The 8,137-nt window shown below is 56.1% G+C and overlaps 1 protein-coding gene across 6 annotated transcripts in view; it reads left to right on the top strand.

The window, feature by feature from the left end:
* Positions 1-326: 326 nt before the first annotated feature.
* BCL9L (BCL9 like) overlaps positions 327-8,137 on the top strand; it is an 88,855-nt gene continuing 81,044 nt past the window's right edge. For 3 of the 6 annotated variants that reach the window (XM_075328407.1, XM_075328409.1, XM_075328406.1), the window contains exon 1: positions 328-756. The gene's annotated coding sequence lies outside the window, so the exon portion shown is untranslated. Of the gene's footprint in view, positions 757-8,137 lie in introns of all 6 variants that reach the window. The other 3 variants (XM_075328408.1, XM_075328411.1, XM_075328412.1) reach the window with 3 other exon arrangements.

Below are 8,137 nucleotides of genomic sequence, written 5' to 3'. Positions count from 1 at the left end.
TCCCCCTTCCCCGCCTCCCCTTCCCCCTTCCGCCTCCCCTTCCCCCTTCCGCCTCCCCTTCCCCTTCAGCCTCCCCTTCCCCCTTCAGCCTCCCCCCACCTTCCCCTTGCCTCTCCAGCCTCCCCTTCCCCCTTCAGCCTCCCCCCAGCTTCCCCTTCCCTCTCCAGCCTCCCCCCAGCTTCCCCTTCCCTCTCCAGCCTCCCCTTCCCCCTTCAGCCTCCCCTTCCCCCTTCAGCCTCCCCTTCAGCCTCCCCTTCCCCCTTCAGCCTCCCCTGCCGCCCTTCTCGCCGTGTCCCAGGTGTGCTGGCGGCTGGGAAGGACTCCGCTCAGGAGACAGGAGGAGGAGGAGGGGGGAGCAGGAAGCAGTTTCAGGGAGAGGCTCTTATTTTGACAGCGGCTGCAGAGCGGCTGTAGGATCCAGTGTCTTCCCACATCCGATATCAGAAACCCCCGGGAGCGGGGACACCAGTGCTGCACCGCGGGAGGGGGCGCAGCCTTCCCGGCTCCCCCTCCGTTCTCTCCGGCACATGCCCGGATTGTAAGCGAGGAAGTGCCGGGCAGATCGGTTACATGGCCGCCGTGCCCTGCGGCTCGGAGGAGGGGGCAGGATGAGAGGGGGCACGGTGCTCGCCTCAGCTGCGGCTCTCTCTCCCCCTCGGCCCCCGAGCTGCGGATGCTGAGAGGGGGAGAGGGAAGCTCGGAATCCCCCACAGGAGACGGCGAGGATGGGAGGCCGCAGGGGAGAGCGCTGAGGAGGTAAGAAGCGAGCTGCGCAGCCGGGGATCACTGGCCACAGTCCTGCACGTAACTACAGGCCTCTTCACCTGTGCCGTACACTACAGCCCCCCCCCCACCTGTGCCGTACACTACAGCCCCCCCCACCTGTGCCGTACACTACAGCCCCCCCCCCCACCTGTGCCGTACACTACAGCCCCCCCCCACCTGTGCCGTACACTACAGCCCCCCCCCCCCCCACCTGTGCCGTACACTACAGCCCCCCCCCCACCTGTGCCGTACACTACAGCCCCCCCCCCACCTGTGCCGTACACTACAGCCCCCCCCCCCCCCACCTGTGCCGTACACTACAGCCCCCCCCCCCCCACCTGTGCCGTACACTACAGCCCCCCCCCCACCTGTGCCGTACACTACAGCCCCCCCCCCACCTGTGCCGTACACTACAGCCCCCCCCCCACCTGTGCCGTACACTACAGCCCCCCCCCCACCTGTGCCGTACACTACAGCCCCCCCCCCACCTGTGCCGTACACTACAGCCCCCCCACCTGTGCCGTACACTACAGCCCCCCACCTGTGCCGTACACTACAGCCCCCCCACCTGTGCCGTACACTACAGCCCCCCCCCCCCCACCTGTGCCGTACACTACAGCCCCCCCCCCACCTGTGCCGTACACTACAGCCCCCCCCCCTGTGCCGTACACTACAGCCCCCCCCACCTGTGCCGTACACTACAGCCCCCCCCACCTGTGCCGTACACTACAGCCCCCCCCACCTGTGCCGTACACTACAGCCCCCCCACCTGTGCCGTACACTACAGCCCCCCCCACCTGTGCCGTACACTACAGCCCCCCCCACCTGTGCCGTACACTACAGCCCCCCCCACCTGTGCCGTACACTACAGCCCCCCCCCACCTGTGCCGTACACTACAGCCCCCCCCACCTGTGCCGTACACTACAGCCCCCCCCACCTGTGCCGTACACTACAGCCCCCCCCACCTGTGCCGTACACTACAGCCCCCCCTCCCACCTGTGCCGTACACTACAGCCCCCCCCCCACCTGTGCCGTACACTACAGCCCCCCCCCCCACCTGTGCCGTACACTACAGCCCCCCCCCCCCACCTGTGCCGTACACTACAGCCCCCCCCCCACCTGTGCCGTACACTACAGCCCCCCCCCCACCTGTGCCGTACACTACAGCCCCCCACCCACCTGTGCCGTACACTACAGCCCCCCCACCCACCTGTGCCGTACACTACAGCCCCCCCACCTGTGCCGTACACTACAGCCCCCCCCCACCTGTGCCGTACACTACAGCCCCCCCCCACCTGTGCCGTACACTACAGCCCCCCCCCACCTGTGCCGTACACTACAGCCCCCCCCACCTGTGCCGTACACTACAGCCCCCTCCCACCTGTGCCGTACACTACAGCCCCCTCCCACCTGTGCCGTACACTACAGCCCCCTCCCACCTGTGCCGTACACTACAGCCCCCCCACCTGTGCCGTACACTACAGCCCCCCCCACCTGTGCCGTACACTACAGCCCCCCCACCTGTGCCGTACACTACAGCCCCCCCACCTGTGCCGTACACTACAGCCCCCTCCCACCTGTGCCGTACACTACAGCCCCCTCCCACCTGTGCCGTACACTACAGCCCCCTCCCACCTGTGCCGTACACTACAGCCCCCTCCCACCTGTGCCGTACACTACAGCCCCCTCCCACCTGTGCCGTACACTACAGCCCCCTCCCACCTGTGCCGTACACTACAGCCCCCTCCCACCTGTGCCGTACACTACAGCCCCCTCCCACCTGTGCCGTACACTACAGCCCCCCCTCCCACCTGTGCCGTACACTACAGCCCCCCCTCCCACCTGTGCCGTACACTACAGCCCCCCCTCCCACCTGTGCCGTACACTACAGCCCCCCCTCCCACCTGTGCCGTACACTACAGCCCCCCCTCCCACCTGTGCCGTACACTACAGCCCCCCCTCCCACCTGTGCCGTACACTACAGCCCCCCCTCCCACCTGTGCCGTACACTACAGCCCCCCCTCCCACCTGTGCCGTACACTACAGCCCCCCCTCCCACCTGTGCCGTACACTACAGCCCCCCCTCCCACCTGTGCCGTACACTACAGCCCCCCCTCCCACCTGTGCCGTACACTACAGCCCCCCCTCCCACCTGTGCCGTACACTACAGCCCCCCCTCCCACCTGTGCCGTACACTACAGCCCCCCCTCCCACCTGTGCCGTACACTACAGCCCCCCCTCCCACCTGTGCCGTACACTACAGCCCCCCCTCCCACCTGTGCCGTACACTACAGCCCCCCCCTCCCACCTGTGCCGTACACTACAGCCCCCCCTCCCACCTGTGCCGTACACTACAGCCCCCCCTCCCACCTGTGCCGTACACTACAGCCCCCCCTCCCACCTGTGCCGTACACTACAGCCCCCCCCCTCCCACCTGTGCCGTACACTACAGCCCCCCCTCCCACCTGTGCCGTACACTACAGCCCCCCCTCCCACCTGTGCCGTACACTACAGCCCCCCCTCCCACCTGTGCCGTACACTACAGCCCCCCCTCCCACCTGTGCCGTACACTACAGCCCCCCCTCCCACCTGTGCCGTACACTACAGCCCCCCCTCCCACCTGTGCCGTACACTACAGCCCCCCCCCTCCCACCTGTGCCGTACACTACAGCCCCCCCCTCCCACCTGTGCCGTACACTACAGCCCCCCCCCTCCCACCTGTGCCGTACACTACAGCCCCCCCCCTCCCACCTGTGCCGTACACTACAGCCCCCCCCCTCCCACCTGTGCCGTACACTACAGCCCCCCCCCTCCCACCTGTGCCGTACACTACAGCCCCCCCCCTCCCACCTGTGCCGTACACTACAGCCCCCCCCCTCCCACCTGTGCCGTACACTACAGCCCCCCCCCTCCCACCTGTGCCGTACACTACAGCCCCCCCCCTCCCACCTGTGCCGTACACTACAGCCCCCCCCCCTCCCACCTGTGCCGTACACTACAGCCCCCCCCCCTCCCACCTGTGCCGTACACTACAGCCCCCCCCCCTCCCACCTGTGCCGTACACTACAGCCCCCCCCCCTCCCACCTGTGCCGTACACTACAGCCCCCCCCCCCTCCCACCTGTGCCGTACACTACAGCCCCCCCCCCTCCCACCTGTGCCGTACACTACAGCCCCCCCCCCTCCCACCTGTGCCGTACACTACAGCCCCCCCCCCTCCCACCTGTGCCGTATTATTTTTTTTTATTGCACTGGGTATGAATACTTTTATGTCTGGATCTGTCACATTTGAGGCAGAAGACCGCGGCTGGTCCTTGCTTCCCAGACAGACCCTGAAACATAGGGAATATAGAGTCACTTTTCAATTTGCCAGCCCACCGCATGTTACCCGCACCACCCCCGTGCCCAGATAGATCAGTGACCCAGGCACTCCGCACGCATAATACATCATGTTCTCAGCGGCATGTTTTGTTTACACATGACAATGCACTGTAGAGAGTGGTTATTTTAAAGCAAGCTGAAAAATCACTTCACCCAACGAACAAGCATTTTGTTCTTCTTTTGGGCGATTGATTGGCGGCCTGTGTACCCAGATTATCGGAAATCAAACGTTAGTTCCTAGGAGTGCTCGTCCTTGATAAGTGCCTGGTGTAAGTGCACCCTTAGTTTAACACAAGCCGCAGAGAATCATAGAATGCATCCGGGGCACAGCACACGTTACACGGGCGTAAGGTTGGGAGATTTATATGAGGTGTGATGGCGGTTTCATCCCACACTGCGGTGCCCGGTAAAGCCGTATTAAAAGTGAGTATTCGGGCTCCACCTTGGCCTCTTACCTTTTGTATACGTGTAGCGGATATCTCATATCTGGTGGTTTCGTTATCTGCACTTTATACTCATTCTTTCCTTGCTGTAATGGAAATCCGCTCCCCATGCACTGATTGCCCGGTCAGCTTGTGACGGGCTTGTATTATACACAGCAGTCAGAGGACAAACGAGGGCGAGGGAGCAATGAGGGCACAGGTGGCTTGTCTTGGGTGAACACAGACCCTACAGGCACCGTAACTAACCCTGTCCATACAGTGAGATGGCCGGTTCTGCAGACCGCTGTCTGTCCCGACTCTCACACACTCATGGCCGCTCAGCTTAGCTGATCATTCATGAGTTTTCCACAGGGAGAGCGGATGAAACTTCTACGAGACATCACTGGCCCTGGCTTCATATATCCTAAAAACAAAAGGATTGGGCGATTAAATTCCACCTGCCCACTTCTTCCTACTCCAACCTTATTTGTCAGGGGTTGACGTGTTTGGGGGACTCAAACTGTAAAGTTGTGGCCAAAAATTCCGAGACTTGCACACATTTTGCTTTTCCCATAGTTTGCTGCTTCAGTTTTAAGATCTTTTAGATGTTTCTGTAGTTACTGAAGTACAATTATCAGCATTTCATTTGTTTTTACACTTTTATTTACAAATACATGAAGTTTATGTAAAGACTCAATAATTACAGTGTTGTCCCTTATAAGGCTACTTTCACACATCCGGTTTTTGCTCTGCGGCACAATACGGCGCTCTGCAGAAAAACCGCAACCGTTTTTTTTTTGCCGCCGGTTGCGGTTTTTTTTTGCATAGACTTACATTACTGCCGTATTGTGCCGCATGGGCTTGCGTTCGGTCCGGTTTTTGCCGCATGCGGCAGATTTAGTCGATGCCGCGGCCGGATGGAACGTTGCCTGCAACGTTTTTTGCTCCAGCAAAAAAACCGCATCGCGCCGCATCCGGCCGCTGCGGCGCATTTTTCAATGCATGCCTATGGACGCCGGATGCGGCGCGATGCGGAAAAAAACTCATCCGGCCGCCGCATGCGGTTTCTTCCACTGCGCATGCTCAGTAGCATGCCGCAACCTGAAAAAACCGGACGGGCCGCCTGTAAAAACTTATGCAAAGGATGCGGTGTTTTCGCCGCATCCGTTGCATAGGTTTCACAGCCGGATTGAGCCGCACTGCTCAAACCGGATGTGTGAAAGTAGCCTACAAGACTTCTGACCTTCTCCACGGCAGCTGGCTATTGGCTTCTGGGACAGATTTTGACTGATGACCGCACATTCTTGTATCATCAGTGTTTGGAGTTTAGCACATTTTCTGTTTGTCCTCCCGCTTTTTGAGGATTGACCACAAGTTCTCAATAGGACTGAGATCTGGTAAGGTTCCTGGCCATGGATCCAAAATGTTAATGTTAGGCACTTTCTCACTTGTGACATGGCCTCCATCATGCTGGATAAGCATCATAACCACATTGCTCCTGGATCATTAGGAGATGTTACTCTCAGAGGATGATTAGATCCCATTCTTTATTCATGGTAGTGTTCTTGGCTAAAATTGTGAGCGAACCCCTCCATGGTAGAAAAACCCCCGCACATGAATGATCTCGGGAGGCTTGTTGAACAAAACATCGACATTTTGGATCCATGGCCAAGAAACTCCCTACATCTCAGTCCCATTTGAGAACCTGTGGTCAAGTCTCAAAAAGTTGGAGGAAAATGAAAAGCAACAAAACTTTATGAAACGCCAAGCACTGATGAGACTAGCAACTTCTCCTAATGATCCAGGAACAATTTGGTGATGATGCTTATCCAGCACGATGGAGCCCATGTCACTAGGGGAAATGTTGTCAGGATTTGTCCCAGGAGCCGATAACCAGCTGCTGCGGAGAAGGGCAGAAGTCTTGTGTAATAAGGGACAACACTAAATATTCAGTCTTTACATAAACTTCATGTATTTGTAAATAAAACTGTAAAAACGTATGAAATGCTGATAATTGTACTTCAGTAATCATAGAAATATATCTGATAAGAAACATAAAACACAAAGTGCAAACTTTTGACACAAATTTAGTTTTCACTTTCTCCGTATTAGGGCCATTGAATGCTGGTAAGATGAAGCAGAGATCTTCACGTCTGTACATTGGGAGCACTAGTGTGGTGTGATGCATGGGTATGCAGTGTTGTACAGTCCCAGCCATTGGTTTTGGGATGAAAGCTGAATGGTGAGTCTTCTGGGACACCCCCAGGTGAGGTGGATGCTGAACCCCTGATGGCAGAGTCTGAGCCACGATGAGTTGAAAATTTTGTTTTGTCTTTGTTTTTTTTTAATATACCATCCTTTAAAAAACAATTTAGTTTTTACTTTGCTCTTAAAATAATGCCGAAATAATTTCTTATCTTGTGTCCAAACTTTAGACATTTTTGATGGATCTCAGCAGATCCAAGGCCTCAAGCCCATCACAGCATTGCTTCTGGGGCAGAATGTCTAACATTGCCAAGGAGGAGAAGCCATTCACGTAAAGTTGGCTTTTGATATGAGTTTTTTGGTACAGGAGACAGCCTGACTGAAACAGGTCTTGAGCACGTTCGATGTCAAAGAAGTTGTCCATTACTTTTTAAACATTTTTATTACGGTAATTAACTCTGCATACCGCAAAAGTTAACAACAAAAAACAACCCTACACTCTGCATCTAGACTGTCGTATCCCTCCGTTCTGTGGCCGAGGTCCCTCACCAGACTCCTGGCCTCCTCTTACAGCGATGGTCGTCATCGGCCCCTGATCAGCTGCAATGTTGTCTTTTCCTTCAACCCAATAGAAACCCTGTTCCTTCTCCTCTGAAGGATTACAATGTGCCCAATATAATGTTTAGAAGTAGTGGGCACACCCCTTTGACCCTTTTAAGGCCACTTTCTAACTTGTCTTCTTTAACCAGTATTTTGCTTGGAATGGGTCCAAAACATTTTAGTTTGGATGAAATTATTTTATTTTCCATTCAATTTACTGAAAACTGGAAAATTAGTTTGCGGAGTTGTGAGGAGAACAAAAAAAAGCAGGGTGCTGCGAATATTGCTCAATTTGATTGTTCCTAATGAATCCAGTGACTTGGTACCTTTTTATTCAGCAGGTCCGAGCAGTGACGGCGATCCCTAGCTTGTATGGCTTCCCATATACTTTGCGGCATTTATAAAAACAAAAATATATTTTAAGGCCCGTAACATTTTTTTTTTTTTATTATTGCTGTACTTGTGAACATGTAGTTTTTTTTTTTTTTTCTCTTAGGCACACTTTTAACCCTTTACCGACTGCCGATACGCATAAAAAAACTGCGTCCGTTAAGGGACCTTATTCCCTCAACGCCGTTTTAAAATGGCAATCTGTGATATGGCTCCCACTCCACCAAGTAAAATCCAGTGAAATCTGCGCTTCCAAATTCTCAATGTGCTTAAACCGTAGTAAGTAACCCCATAAGAGGCATAACTGTAGCAGGGAGAGCCCGATTAACAATCTACGGGGTGCGTCACAACCTGGACATAATATAAGGGCACTA

The sequence above is a fragment of the Anomaloglossus baeobatrachus genome, chromosome 11 (genome assembly GCF_048569485.1).
Source record: "Anomaloglossus baeobatrachus isolate aAnoBae1 chromosome 11, aAnoBae1.hap1, whole genome shotgun sequence".
In the NCBI taxonomy this organism is placed as follows: domain Eukaryota; kingdom Metazoa; phylum Chordata; class Amphibia; order Anura; family Aromobatidae; genus Anomaloglossus; species Anomaloglossus baeobatrachus.
The sequence above is the reverse complement of the archived record's forward strand: the minus strand, read 5'-3'. Positions and strand labels throughout refer to the sequence as shown.